The sequence below is a fragment of the Hyaena hyaena genome, unplaced genomic scaffold (assembly GCF_003009895.1).
Source record: "Hyaena hyaena isolate Hyena2069 unplaced genomic scaffold, ASM300989v1 scaffold_24, whole genome shotgun sequence".
NCBI lineage: Eukaryota > Metazoa > Chordata > Mammalia > Carnivora > Hyaenidae > Hyaena > Hyaena hyaena.
In genome coordinates, this window is record NW_024080656.1 from 5,923,419 (window position 1) to 5,938,915 (window position 15,497).

The 15,497-nt window shown below is 37.0% G+C and overlaps 1 protein-coding gene across 1 annotated transcript in view; it reads left to right on the forward strand.

Moving 5' to 3' along the window:
* Window positions 1–15,497, forward strand: part of GRXCR1 (glutaredoxin and cysteine rich domain containing 1) — a 124,561-nt gene that overhangs the window by 94,810 nt on the left and 14,254 nt on the right. The gene's annotated exons all lie outside the window — the stretch shown is intronic.

Consider the following 15,497-nt stretch of genomic DNA (forward strand, 5'->3'; position numbering starts at 1 on the left):
TGAGGGCTTAGAAGTTGCTTAAAGCAAAACTACTGTAATACTTGCTCAGGCAAAACCCGGCCTTACCTACTGCTGTTTACTCTTACCAGAGAACACTTCAGATAGAAACATCCTGAAGCTTTCAGATTTCATTACCCAACTTTATCATGGGCAGCATTTAATCAATAAAGAGTAGATACCATTTTTTGAGACTATTGTGGTTACTTTAGAAACCTGCAGAAAAAAATGTATATTTTCTCCAAGTAGGTTTTTAAAGATGAAATTTAGGGTTAAACTGATTTCATTAGAAGCAAAATTATTATGGGAGTAAAGTGGAAATTTAATCTGATTTTTAAATCCTGCTTATATCCAATGTCACAGAAATCTATCTCTAACATAAATAGAGTTACAGTCATCTGTCCTTGTGACTTGTGGTTTGCTCTGCTGTGGCTAATATGGTCTGATTAAAAACACACATTATGGCAGGGTAGAAATAGCTTTGGTTACAATATGACAGAGAACAAAGCAAAGACATAAATTTACTACATCCACTGCTTTTTTATGACCCTAATAAGTCATCTTTAACTTTGACCTAAAGTTACTTGGAGAATAAATCATCTTCATTTCTTCGACTTCTGCTTTTTGATACGTGAACACTTTGATTTGCACAATGAAATTGACTAATAATCTATGTATTTGGAAGATATATTTTTGTAATTCTAGTATCTTTAAAGATTTGCCCATGACCAGTTTTTACTTTTGCTTTAAAAATTGTCAATTATTTATTGTGTTGCAAATTTACATTTTAAAAGCATAAATCCTCCAAGTGTAGATTTACTGTGGAGAGCTGCCATCTTTAATTAGTGTTTTGAAGATGGCTCTGTTACGTACCCTTGAAACTGCAATGATAAAAGGTGGTAAAAGAGTGTCCTGACTGTATAAAAGTATAAACTCCAGTAGATACCATGCATTTTATAAGTTAATATTTTGTACTAATAAAATAGATATTGATCAGATATGAATATCTCACAACATGCATGTGTATTCCTCTTTGATTGCATCACTCACAATGGAATGGTCACCCTTGGTTACAATCCCTTGGCCTACAGGAACTCTGGATTCTACCTCCTGAATATTGTTTGTTTCTGTTCCTTTTCCTTAATTCCTACCACATTCATTCAGGCTCTTATGTCTATAACCATTTTGACAATTTATTGAGCAAATGAATGACATACAAACTGTATGTCATTTGTGGATCTCTTACTTGATAGATGTATAAAAATATTCTATATTAATAGGAGATTATTACACATAAGTATGGTACATTTTGGGTAGATAATGTCTTAAAATAGATCACTGAAAGTTGAAATTTGGATTACCTATATGCCATTTTCCTTTTTCTGCCATCTATGAGAACCTTCAAATATTTGGTGAAGTTAACAATAAATTATGGAAATATAAATGATTCAATAAAAGTCATCAAAGCGACCAAATTTTATTAGGGGAAAAATATGTGTCTTTTCACCGAAAAAATAAAACACTCAAAGAAAATACAGCAGAGTCTGCATTTGAGCAGACATACTTGACTTTCACAATGGTTGCATTTCCCAGCAGTGAATCACCTAATCTGAAAATGTCAGGTGTGTCCTGACTCATAATGCAAAGGGTTTTGTTTCAAGGAATAATCACCCCTGAAGATGGAAATTTAAACAATATTTTGTTTTACTTTTTTCATCTTGCTTCTAGACTTTGGTCATTGTTCAGTTTTGTCTGTCACAGTTAATTTTTTTAAGTTTATTTATTTTGAGAGACAGTGTGTGAACATCGGCAAGCAGACAACAAGCCTACTGCATTCGGTATCAGATGATTCCTGGAGTTTAATTTCACTTTAATATCCCTTTTGTTATTTGTGATGATATATAAGCCTGCACTGGTTATGTTATCAAACCACATGGTGGGAGGAGGCTAAGATCATATTACCAATTCATGTTTTTTTTCAGCCATACACTAGGGATAATATGTGTAGCTATAGGCCATTTTCCTCCGTCTTACATTCAACTCTTCCTTCTTTCTCAAAGATTGTTGGATGCCTTTGTATAATGGCCAAAATTTCCTTTCCTTGATCTTCAATTAACTGTGTTTGTAATAAAATATTCTTCCAGTGAGCCTCCGCTTCATTTCTTTGCTTGCCTTAAATATGGTTGTCTAATTTTGTTAAGTTAGATTTTAAATTCACCTTAAGCAGGGGCGAAGGCCCATCATGCCTCACTGGGTGATAGCTTGGCATGGGTTCGATGCTAGACTTTGCAGAGGCTCGTGCTTGCTCTCTCAATTGAGTTTTTGACTCTTGGAAAGTATCTGATGTAAAACACTGAATTCCAGGACCAGTGACAGTTATTTATTCTGCACTATGAGAAATGGTGTCTGGATTTATATGGAGTTACTCTGGAGGAGAAAACTATTTATCTGTGTTCTTCAAAGTATAATTCCTTAGCAGTGTGTGTACCTTACTGGGGGCTTCTGAATGCCTTGCTTGTAATTGTTGGGCATGCATGCAATATCCATCTTATATTTTAGTTGATTTGTTCCTGAATGCTGGGCTAGGTGAACCAGTGCGATGATTTTTCTTTTTTCCTGCTTCCTCTTTGATTCTGATCAGAAATGTCAGGGATAAAGAGATGATAGTTTATTTTGGTCTCATAGAAAAAGGTATTGATACTTTGGGCCTGATGTAGACAAAACCAATAGAATTTAGTTTCTGAGTGTTTGCTGGCATCTTTAATTTAAAAATATGCCCATCTGTCATGGTAGACTTTGAGAGACTGGTTAGATGCGTTTTCTGATTTGTAGACCATTCTTTAGCTTTAATTCTATGCTCCTTTTTTTTTTTTTTTTTTTTTTTTTTTTTTTTTTTTTTTTTTTTTTTTTTTTTTTTTTTTTTAATTGCCGATGTCTGATCATTTTTGTTTTGGCAATGATGGCAATGCCATGTCATTCAACCTTATTTTGTTCAAGAACAAAGAGCCACTGAAGCACANTCTCATAGAAAAAGGTATTGATACTTTGGGCCTGATGTAGACAAAACCAATAGAATTTAGTTTCTGAGTGTTTGCTGGCATCTTTAATTTAAAAAAATATGCCTCTGTCATGGTAGACTTTGAGAGACTGGTTAGATGCGTTTTCTGATTTGTAGACCATTCTTTAGCTTTATTTTTATGCTCCTTTTTTTTTTTTTTTTTTTTTTTTTGTGGGCTGGTGTGTATGTATTAGGTTGAACCATAACAAATTGCCGATGTCTGATCATTTTTGTTTTGGCAATGATGGCAATGCCATGTCATTCAACCTTATTTTGTTCAAGAACAAAGAGCCACTGAAGCACAGGAGACTGTGACCGGATTGCAAACTATACCCATCGAGGAGATGGCCACAGAATTCAATCTTGTTGTACCTAGTTATCCTAACACTAATATCTAAGGTAGGCAGTACTCATGGGCAAGTGAGATGCCAGATGTGGGTGAAGGGCATAGAGACCAAGCATCCTGCTTTCTGTTTCTTGGTTCTGTCTGAATCATGAGGATTCTTGTCCTCTAGAGAATCCAAAATCTTGGAAAGGAAGCCTACAGTGTGGTGTTTCATTCAGCAAATATTTATGAGAAATTAATAGGAGTCCAGTCCCACACCAGGTGCCAGTTATATACAGTGTTGAATTAAATAGCTTATTGTCTCTGAGTCCATGGAGCTTACATTCTACTAGGGGAGATGAGCAGGTAAATAAATATGTACTGAATTACAGATAGTAAACTGCTAGGAAGTTAATAGGACCTGGGATTCAGAGTAATTACAAAAATGTTTAATTAATGTGGGTGATCTGAGAAAGGTTTGTCTGAGGAGCTGTGACTTAAAGCTAAGACTTGGAGCATTACGATGGGGCCATTATAAAAGGTCCTGGGAGTTGTGTTCTGATTGTAGAGATTTGGAACATTTAAGCATATGCCAACACTCTAAGGCAGGAACAAACTGGCATGTTCTAGGAGCTAAAAGAACATGGAACAAAAGCCCAGTGGGAAGTTTGTGAACTTGAGACAGAGGTGAGACTGAGGTGGCTTAGAGAATTAGGACCATGGTGCCTAGGATCCTACATGTCACAGTAACAGGAATAAAAGCAGGGAATAGTAGTAGAGGTGATAAGAAATGGGTGGATTCAAACTGAACATTACAGGCGAATCAATAGGATTTCCTGATGGGTTGGACGTGAGGTAATGAAGTGAGGAGGCAAGATCGACTGATGGCTACGATGCTGCTTTTGACGAACTGGCTACTTGGTGGTGCCTTTTATACTTTAGTAACTAGGTGCTTTGGCTTTGAAAGCCTGGTAGTTTCCATACAAGGGTTTATGCTTCTAGCCTTAGAGGCTGCCTCATTTATGTGTTCTAATAAACCTCTTTGGCTTTTATTCTCATACCTCGTAATATCTTAACTGGCTAATTTCCTATTTTCAAATATTTTTTTCCCATTTTGGTTTATGTTTAAAATATTTCTGGAGCTCTCTTTATCTTAATTTTCTTAGTCTGCCATGTCCTTGGTTATAATATTTTATTTCACTAATATCTTTTTCCTAGTATTTATTTGCTTCATTTTCTCTAGTTTTCATTGATTATATTACATTTCTTTTTATTCTTGGAATCTACTTTTTTTATTTTACATTTTACTGCTTTAATTTCTCTTAGTTTATTTCATCTTTTTAGTATTAGTATATTCTTTATTATCTATGACTGTGCTTTACCTTATTAAATGGTTGGTGAGATAAATGATTATTTCCTGGATAACTTTTGCATTAGCCCATCTCCTAAGTAAGAGGGCTCATGTTTACTCTCTGGATGCCCTGAAACACACTTACATATGTCCTCTGACAGATGGCCTCTATTTCCAACCATTTACTTCTACCTTCTGGAAGGCAAATAGGAGAACTGACACAGGTCAGGATTTTAAGGCAGAAGTTTGCTATGTTGATGGCTTACATGAAATGCTGAAGCAGTCTATGAGACCCAAGAAATGACAAGATCTAAAATTTATGTTCTTTATCATCTACCATCACTGAACATTAAATAAAATTTGTAATATGTTAATATCATGATGTATGAGGATAGTAATAAAAGTTATAGTAATAATAGTAGTAATTGATATTATTTTTAAAAAAATTTTTAGAGAGTGAGAGTGAGAGAGGATGAGCAGGGGGTAGAGGGAGAGGGAGAGAGAATCTTAGGCAGGCTTCATGCTCAGTGTGGAGCCCAATGTGGGGCTCGATCCCATGACCCTGGAAACATGACCTGAGCCAAAATCAAGAGTGGGACACTCAACTAACTGAGCCACCCATGTGCCCCTGGTACACTTATTATTTTCTATATTAAACTGTGGCTTAATGTGTGTTAGTATCATGCTTTATTCTCATAGTATCCCTTAGAAGTAGATATTGTTTGTAAATAATATCCATATGTATGTATATACATGTATATGGAAAAAGTGAAGTTCAGTGAAGAAAGCATAGTCTTTGGAACCAGGTAAGTCTAGATTTGAACCTTGACTCTGACGAGTATTAGCTGTGTGATGCTCTTGAACAAGCACTTTTGTATCACTTGTACTTTTATAATCTCTTTGAGTCTCAATTTTCCTATTTTAAAGAAGAGGATTTTTTTAAAAAATTGTTTTTTAATGTTTTATTTATTTCTGAGACAGAGGGAGAGAGACAGCATGAGCAGGGGAGGATCAAAGAGAGAGAGGGAGATACAGAATCTGAAGCAGGCTCCAGGCTCTGAGCTAGCTGTCAGCACAGAGCCCAATGCAGGTCTCGAACCCACGAACCCTGAGATCGTGACCTGAGCTAAAGTCGGATGCTTAACCAACTGAGCCACCCAGGTGCCCCTAAAATTGAGGATTTTAAAAGATGACTTGCAAGGATGCAGTAAAGATTAAATGGGTAATGCTTGTAAAGCACATGGTTGATGCTGGGTGCTCAATCAACTATTAGAGGCTTTGCTTATAGCAATCGCTCAACTCCCTCCTCCCCTCCTCCTTGAGAACTGTCCTCCTGGCATTGTCCTACCACTGTGACCGCCAAGTTCCTCAAGAGATGAATCATGAGAGCCTTATAACTTTGAGAAAATCCCAAGCTTCCTTCCTTTGGAGGCCATAGAGGTCAAGACAAAGGGAGATGACAAAGGAGTACCAGGCTTTGTTCTCAGTCCAGATTTAGAGACCTGAATTTTAGTCATCCTTCCTGACCTGCCTACACAATTAGTTCCTCGGTGTCCTTCTCCAAATAGAAGACACTTCTGGCAGGGAGAGTTCCTAAAGGAATGGAGAAAGAATCTAAAAATATCTACAAGAAATCTCTCTGGACAAGACTGTTATTGCCATTGTGTTTTACTACTTTTCCTAAATCTTATAGCTAAAAAAATTCTTAAATTTTGGACAGTACCCAGAAGTTTGTGCTGGCCTCCAATTCACTTCAATAGTGTCATCCTTATCCTATTTCTATCTTCTCTATCTCTGTCTTTGTCTCTATATCTGTACATAAATCTGTCCATCCATCCATCCATCCATATGTATATGTATCTACATATGTTTATGAATTATAAGTTAGTGGTTCAAATAAGGTAGACATTTATTTGTTTCTCAAATAAGTCTGAGCTGGTAGTGGTCCACAGATATAGATGATCTCTGCTCCATAAGTCATTTTTGTCTTACTGCATTTCCCTTCAGAGTAAGTCCTTACTTCATGGTTAAAAATGGCTCAACTCCATCACCTTTTTTCCAGCTTGTTAAAAAATAAAAAGAAAAAGAATAGGATGATCTGATTGTTTTAAGACTCTGGCCTGGAAGCTGTATGCATTACTTCTGATCACATCTCACTGGCAAGGTCTGTCACATGGCTACATCTAACTACACATGAGGCTGGGAAAAATAGTCTTCCACAAAAGCTATGCCTAAATCAATTTCAGATGATTTTTGGACTGAAAAGTACAATGAAGAGTGGATAGTGACAGTGCAGTGGAGGTAATATTCTTTCCACACTAGTAATAGAAGGAGAGTCCCACTGTAAGGAGGTCACACCAGTTGATTTAAAAAAGAAAACAGTTGACAATGAGTCCTTCAAAATGGATCTTTGGAATTAGGCTCAATGGAAAATCCATTACTTCTATTAATCTTCTGAAAACAACAAAAAATAAACAAATATTATTTTCATTACTAATGCTCTGTGTGTGCCTCATACTATGCTAAGCATGTAAAATGCATTATTTCACTTATTTCTTACAACTGTACCTGATAGTGATATTTTCTCTTCACTTTGTACCTGAGAAAACTGAGGTTTTGAGGACTTAAGTAACTTGCCCAAGCTGCACACCCAATTAAGTAACAGAGATAGGATTTAATATATGGCTGAACCCACAATTTTAACTCTAATGGTTCGGCCTTTCCAACATATCTTGTTACTCATGTGATTCAGTTCCTTTCACCATAGGATTACAGAAAGGTTCTCATCATTCTTATTCTCTTCTCCTAAAGACACATAATAAACAGACTCAAACTGGGATCATCTCCAATAGAATGAAAGAAATCATGTGATTCATGGCTGGTGGGCTGGTTACTTTCTGTTTTCCCTTCCAGATCCATTCTCTCCCCTTAATGATCTATTTTGAGCCAGAGAAAGGCAAACTTTACAGATGCCACCACACAGATGCCTCCGCCTTCTGACTTCAGTCAGAGAGAGGCTATGGGGGAGATCTGAGTGAGGTGAGGTAGAGAGGTATTTACATTCCCTGCTCCCATCACACCGAAGTGCAGTTTGGGCAGTTGCTGAGTTCCCATGGCTACTGTATACAATGGCTTCCTCAAGATTTTTAGACCTGGGGGTAGTTACAACTTCATTGCTGCCCATCCCTCGGTATTTCACCAAGCCTACTGGTTTATTTACTGTTGTCCCCTAAAGTCTTAGGGCATCCAAGTTTCCTGCTGGGATCCTGAAAGATGCATTGGATCATTCTCACAAGCTTAAAAGAAACAATTATTAGACAGCTCATGACTCTTTAGCATTATAGTACCTCATAAATGGGACATCTGCTTCATTTCATGACCATGAACTCAGTACACTATAGAAAAGTCTTTCCAGTAGCAACTAGGTAGAGGCGATAATGTTACTAAGATCATAATACTAAAGATAAGGTAATTTGTATTGAATTTATAAGGTACAGTGATGGTTCTTCAGTAGCCTGTCTGTGTCTAAACATCCTTGCATCCCATCAGGGATTTAGGCCTATTTAACTAGCATCTCCCTCCTATTAATGGAATTATAATTGACATTTGGATCAACTAATTATATTTCTCAATTACCCTCACTGCATGAATCTTCCTCATATATTTTTCTTGCTGAGTGATTAAATTCTGTGTTATCCAAGAAAAGTAATCGACTCAATTTTCTTCAGTATCACTATTCACTAACTGTCCTCAGTTTCTGACTTTCCAGAGAGCCTTGGATGAAGGCTAGTTAAATCTCTCATAGTATTTTAGCAATTCTACAATGTAGCTAGAAAGTCCTCAAATTTCATGTCACCTTTCCTTTTTATAAATGCAAAATTGAGACTTTAATCCCAATATTTTACATGACCCTCTACCTCCCTTTTTTACTACATTCTTTTTGCTTTATGGTGGCATCATCTGAAAGCAATGTAAAACTTTTGTTGACCTCTATTTTAAAAAGTTATTTGTTGGCTCTAGACAGGAAATGTTTGTGGACCGAATATTGTATGTTCAAAATTGATCCTAAATTACAAATTTTCTCAAAGAGTTCAATAATAATAATAACAATAAACTACTACTATTTTTTGAATTTCTAATATGGGTAATACAATGTTCTAGACTCATGTAATCGCTACAACAACATTATAAACATAATTATACCCAATTTAGAAATAAGGAAACTGAGTGTTAATTTACACTATTTGTCCAAGTTAAATTAATATGTAAGTGGGGACACTAGGAGTTAATCTGGAATCTTATTTAGAAAACCTTTGAATGGGGTGCCTGGGTGCCTCCATTGGTTAAGCATCCAACTCTTGATTTTGACTCAGGCCATGATCTCACGATTCGTGAGTTCGAGCCCCATGTCAGGCTCTGCACTGCCAGCACAGGACCTACTTGAGATTCTTTCTTTCTCTCTGCTCCTGTCCTGCTTGTGTTCTCTTTTCTCTCTCAAAATAAATAAATGAACATTAAAAAAAAAGAAACTCTTTGGTTGTAAAAATATACAAATGGGACTATATCAAACCAAAAAGTTTCTATACAGCAAAGGAAATCCTCAACAAAGTGAAAAGGCAGACTATCAAATGAGAGAAAATATTTGCAAATCGTATATCTGATAAAGGATTAATATTCAAACATACAAAGAACTCATACAACTAAATAGCAAAAAGGCAAACAATCCAATTAGAAAATGGGCAGATGATCTGAATACATATTTTTTCTAAAGAGGACATATAGCCAACAGATACAAGAGAAGGTGCTCAATATTACTAATTATCAGGGAAGTACAAATAACAACCACAATGATGTATCACTTCACACTTGTTAGAATGGCTGTAATCAAAGGCAAGAAGTAACAAGTGTAAGGGAGTATGTGGGTATAAGGGAACCCTGTGCACTGTTGGTGGGAAAGTAAATTGGTACAGCATGGAGGGTCCTCAAAAATTTAAAATTGAACTACCATATGATCCAGCCCTTTTGCTTCTGGGTATTTATCTAAAGAAAACAAAAGCACTAACTCAAAAAGGTATATGCACCCCTATGTTCACTGCAGCAATATTTTCAATTCACTAGATACAGAAACAACGTTAGTATTTATCAATGGATGAATGAATAAATAAATTATGATATACATATATAAAATATATTTTTTTCAGCCCAAAATAAGAATGAAATCTTGTCATTTTTGACAGCATGGACAGACCTTGAAGGCATTATGCTAATAAGTGAAGTCAGGTAGACAGAGACAAATACTGTATGATCTTACTTATATGTGAAATCTAAAGGGAAAATAAACCCTGAATTCATAAATACAAAGAACAGATTGGTAGTTGCCAAAGGTGGGGGCACGGGACAGGGAGACAAAACAGGTGAAGGGGGTCAAAAGGTACAAACTTCCAGTTATAAAATAAATAAATACTGGGGGTGTAATGTGTACAGCATTGTGACTACAGCTAACAATACTGAATTGTGTATTTGAGAGCTTCTGAGAGTACTTCTTAAAAGTTGTCATCACTAGAAAAAAAGTTGTAGCTATGTGCAGTGATGAACGTTAACTAGACTTATTGTGGGGATCAGTTCGCAATATAAACAAATACTGAATCATTATGTTGTGTACCTTGAACTAGAACATGTTATATGTCAATTATATCTGAATAAAAAAATCTTGGGTGAACTTAATCAGTGCATTCTAAAAATCAATTTACTCAGGGAATTTTGTGACATAGTAGACAGCAATCTTAAACCTATTAAGTAAATCAGTCTTATGGCTTCTAGCTCAATCCCCCAATATTATCTTTTATTTTTAAACCTAGTGACTTGATGTAACTTTTATGTGATTTGATATTAATTTTAAGGGGACCAGAAAAAATAAATTAATAAAAGAACAAGAGAGATGGCCTTCTGCCGTAGAAAAGAGAATAATATATTCTATGATCATCTACTTTGATGATATGGCTTTTATTATAAAATGATCAGATGGGGGGGTGGGATGGGCATGGAGGAGGACACTTGTGGGGATGAGCACTGAGTGTTATGTGGAAACTAATTTGACAATAAACTATTTGTAAAAAAAAATAAAAAAATAAAAAATAAAATGATCAAGATTGGCCTCCATGAGAAAAGTGTTCTTTGTAACTATGCTGAAAAAAGTGGCTCAACATTAATTACAGAAAACCGAAATCACTGCCCTTGGTAGGCGTTTTTCAACACCCAAAAGTCTGCATTATATAATTAACACAAAACAAGTCAACTAGTTTAGAGTTAATTTTGCAGTTAATTCTTCCTGCCAGGGACACAGGAAAACCATGCTCTTTAGAGTGAGATTTTCTGAGGAGATTTATTGTGGTTTTTTAAGACACTAGAGGGATATCTCTACATCTGTTTTGAACATCTTCCAGGCCTGTTTGGTGTAGGACTCCAGGGTCTCCATGGAGTTGGTTCATGTACTGGAGATGATCCCAAGCCGATTCCTGAAGCAAAGTCTGCCTTTGTCAGCAGGGCTTAGGTGGCCTGTCTCCAGGGTTGATGTAACCTCCCTTTCTGGTGGCCCAGGAAGCCACAAAAACAAACATTTACTGAGCACGTCCTTTGGCAGGTGTCATGCTAGGTGCTGGTTGAGGTCCTTGAACACCAGCCCTGCCATCTGCTCTCCTGATTACACAGCAGAAAAATCCTTTAGTAGCTGGCACCAGACAACCCAGCCTCCGAGCCATCATGAAAGCACAGCCTCCAATGGTTTGCTCTCCACTTCCCGTCCTGTGCCCAGGTAAAGGAAGTGATGGGTAGGGGGAAGCCATCATGCAGTCTCCGTACCCCTCACTCCTGGAAGTGTTTGGCATTCCATCATCAAATCAAATCAGCTTGCAGATTTACCTCCACCAAGGTGCATTTTCATTTATGCCTTTGCTTATCTTTCCTTTTTGTTTTTTCTTTTAATGTTTATTGATTTTTTTTTTCAGAGAAAGACAGAATGCAAGTGGGGAGGGGCAGAGAGAGAGGGAGACACACAAAAAAAATTCAAATTTTATTTTATTAGATCATTATATGGATTCTTTTATTCCAGGCAACTTTCTTTAAGATGAAGTGGTATATGAATTAATGTAAATAAAGATAAAAAATAATATATAACATAGGTGTATGCACACAATATGCACATATGCATATATACATTAAAATTTCTGTTTGGTTTCGGTTTTTAGTTCTTCTGGACCTCTCAGAAATTTCAGGTCAATAGTTTCCAAAATTGGTGTTTTATGTGAAATCTCAGAGACTGGATATCAGTGTGGAGATACATCAGCCTGGAGGCAGCTAAAGCCTGTGTGTGTGATTTTAAGTAATTCTTGAGAAAAAATACTTAAATGTTTGTATTTTTTTCTTCTGGTTTTTGATAATGATGTTTGGAAACCCTTGACCTAGCAACTCTTCACAGAGATCTAGAAGAGTATGGTCAATTCAAGCTGGCTTATACTAATCTAAAGTTTTCCTCATCTTATTGGTAAAATAGATCGCTGAACCTGGCCTGGTATTTAGCTATGTTTTCCAGGACACTAATCCAAAGTACTATGCAGAATCTGATAGGCAGGTTCATTGGACATAGGTTTTCTTATTTTGAATGAGAGAAAATGGTGGCCACAAAGGATCATGTACATATGATATTTGGTAACCTTATTGCTCTAATTAATTTCCTTCCTTCATCTATCTAGGTGCTCAGTTACCTACTATCATTTGTAAAGATAACAATTTAATCATTACCTTATGGAGTTCTCCCTAATCTAATTGATTAGGTTAATCACGCCTTTTTATATACACTTTCGCAACATCTTGGACTAACAACTCTCGTAGTATTTATCACTTATATAAGTTTACGTTTATTTGTATGATCTTTTGTTTAACATCTGTCTCCTCCAAAAGATTTTACGTTCTCTCAGGAATAGGGAGCCTTTTTCTTTTGCTTATTGTTTATATCTTAAACACTTAGCACAGCATCTAACCCATAATGGAGGCTCAAAATCGTGTTGAATGTGGAAATAAATGAATGGACATGAGTATGAGTGAGTATGGTGGCCCTTTTATATATTCATGGATCAGAAATGGTGGGTAAGTGTCTGGTAGCCATAATCAGCAGGGGATGATGTCTTTTCTTAATCTGTTCTTGTTCCTTGGAGGTGTGAGTCTCTTTTTTGGTGATTCATATGAGGAGAGATTATGAAGACTGTCTGATCTCTGTCTGGGAAGTTCGTTATGTATAAAATAAAGTGACTTGTTCACATGTCACAGCTCACTGCTCAGAATTTTAAGAGGGAAAGAATTTGAGAATAGAGTTAATTTCATGTATTGAAGTTTATAATGAATTAAGTCCTTTTCTGGAATACGCAATGTATTTGAAATAACCGAATAAGGCATGACACTGACATAAGAAAATAGCTGCAGTGTCCCTTAGCTTCTCTGACACATTCATCCTGTTTGGAGTCATTGCAGTGAAGGCTTTCCTTCACTGGACTTCCTTGGGATCCACTTCAACAGTGACTCCCAACCATAGACTGTCCTGTTCCTCAGACTGGGAGTTATTTGTACCATTTTTTTTCACTAATAAATTATATCAGTGAGCAGTCAGCAAGCATGGCACAATGGAAAGAATGTATGTTTTATAGACAGCATGACCCAACTTCAAGATCTGGCCAGGCTTTGTATTGATTAAAAGTTTCTGGGCATGTTCCTTATTTTCTTCAAACTTCAATTGCTTTATTTAAAAAAACTGAGACAATAGTGCTTACCTTGCACTGATGATTAAAAGAGCCAATGTCTGTAAAGCACCTAGCACATTACTAATGTCTTTAATTTCAGGATTGTATTAATTTTCATAAAAAAAGTTTCTGAATCGATTGAAAAATGCATCAGAAATATATCCATAGTATCTAGGAAGTCTTGGCAAACCATGCCAAATAATAGAAAGAGTAATTAATTTCTACTTGCGTGGAATTGAACTGAATGGTAGACTTACATTGTAAAAGTTAACAAACTCACATGTGATACCCTTAGCCAAACACCAAACAGAAAAAGATTATTCCCTAAGAATGTCAATACTTAAACAAATAAGCTCTCTTTTTTAGATGCACACGTGTCTTTACAGACCAAGTAATAAGTAGAATGTCTTTGATGGAAAGCTGCAGGGAATGAGACCTTTGCAATAGCTAAATGCAGTGCAGTGCAGTACAGGTTGAGAGCTATCCAAGCCTCAGGATGGGAGGAATCTAATTTTTCCCGACAATTGCCAGCCAGGCTGAAGTCCATCCTACTGCTGCTGCTGCTAAGGAGCAGAGAGGGCAGCAATTTCCTTGCCCTGCCCTGGAAAATCGTGCACTTTGATTCATCAAGGACAGGGTCAGGTGGAGGTTGGGGACTTGGAACCAGGTGAGGAAGCAGAGGATTTTGACTACGGTTTCTGCTCAGTACTTGGCAAAAGAGCAAAGGGCTCATTCCAAGGAAATGATCTGAGGGCCAACCAGGTGGAGCTGTGGGTGGGTACTGTATTGAGTAGCAGCAGTGGAGAGGGGACCAAGTACTCCGCTCTCAGGTCTCTGTTACAGAGCAGAATTTTCCCCGCTTTTAGCACTTACTACACCACCTGTGCACCAGACCCAGGTGTGTCTTGAACAGAGCACTGACTATCATGCATTTAGGTATATTGCTTAATGTGAGCAAACCCTGTGTTTCTATTGAAATGTCGAATCAACTCTTGTCATATTGACGGTGCTGGAATTATTTGGCCGAGGCAGGGCAAATTTCATGTGTTGATGGTAATGAGAAAGGCCTTTCCTGGCCTATGCATTGGATTCTAAACAGCTGACTAAGGAACCCTGACGGCTAAGATAAGAAAAGAGCTGGGAAGCAGATGCCGGATAGCTTCTCTGGTGCCTTCATTTTGCCTGGGGTCATTGTGGTACATTTTCTTTTATTGTAGAAAAATGAGTCATATATTCTCCTTGCTGCTTTAGTTCGTGGACCAGAGTCCCCAAGGGCTTTTCCCATTTTAGCGAAGCTAACTCTTAAAGGAAATAGAATGCAGCAAAGGTAAAATATTACCAGTTATTGCTATGTTTTAGAACTTAATGTTTTGTTTGGTGCTTTCATCACCTTGGTTCTCACTTTAGGTATATGTCTTCTGTACCCCTGGCCAAACCACCCACAAATTAAAGAATAAAACCTGCCTTGTACAGTTACATATATCCTCTCTAGCCCTGTGTATTCATTCATAGTGCTTTTTAATATATCAAGTTGACATTTCTGATGGTGATTAAGATGACATGAGTTTTATAAGATAAACTGAAGTAAAATAAAACCCAGAACTAAAGGCTCCTATTCATCACTATGAAAATTGCCTACCTCATCTTAGAAACCTCCCCTAAGCTTCAAGGTCCAGATCAAATGCTGTCAAGCTTGGAAAGCCTTCTCTACCCTCAATAAGCAGATCCATTTCCCCCATGTTATAATTTCCTGGCTGCCCTTCTCTGCAGCCAGGAAACCTCTCCTTCTCCCCTCCCCTCCCCCTCCTTCCTCTTCTTCCTCCTCCCCCTCCCTTCTTCCTCCTCTCCTCCTCCTTCTTCTTCTCCTTTTTCTCCTTCTTGCCATATTCCTTTAACTGTCATGCCAAAGTTTCAGGGGACCTTAAGGTTTTATATCTATGATACATAGTTTTAACATCTGTCAGTAATTCCAGTTCT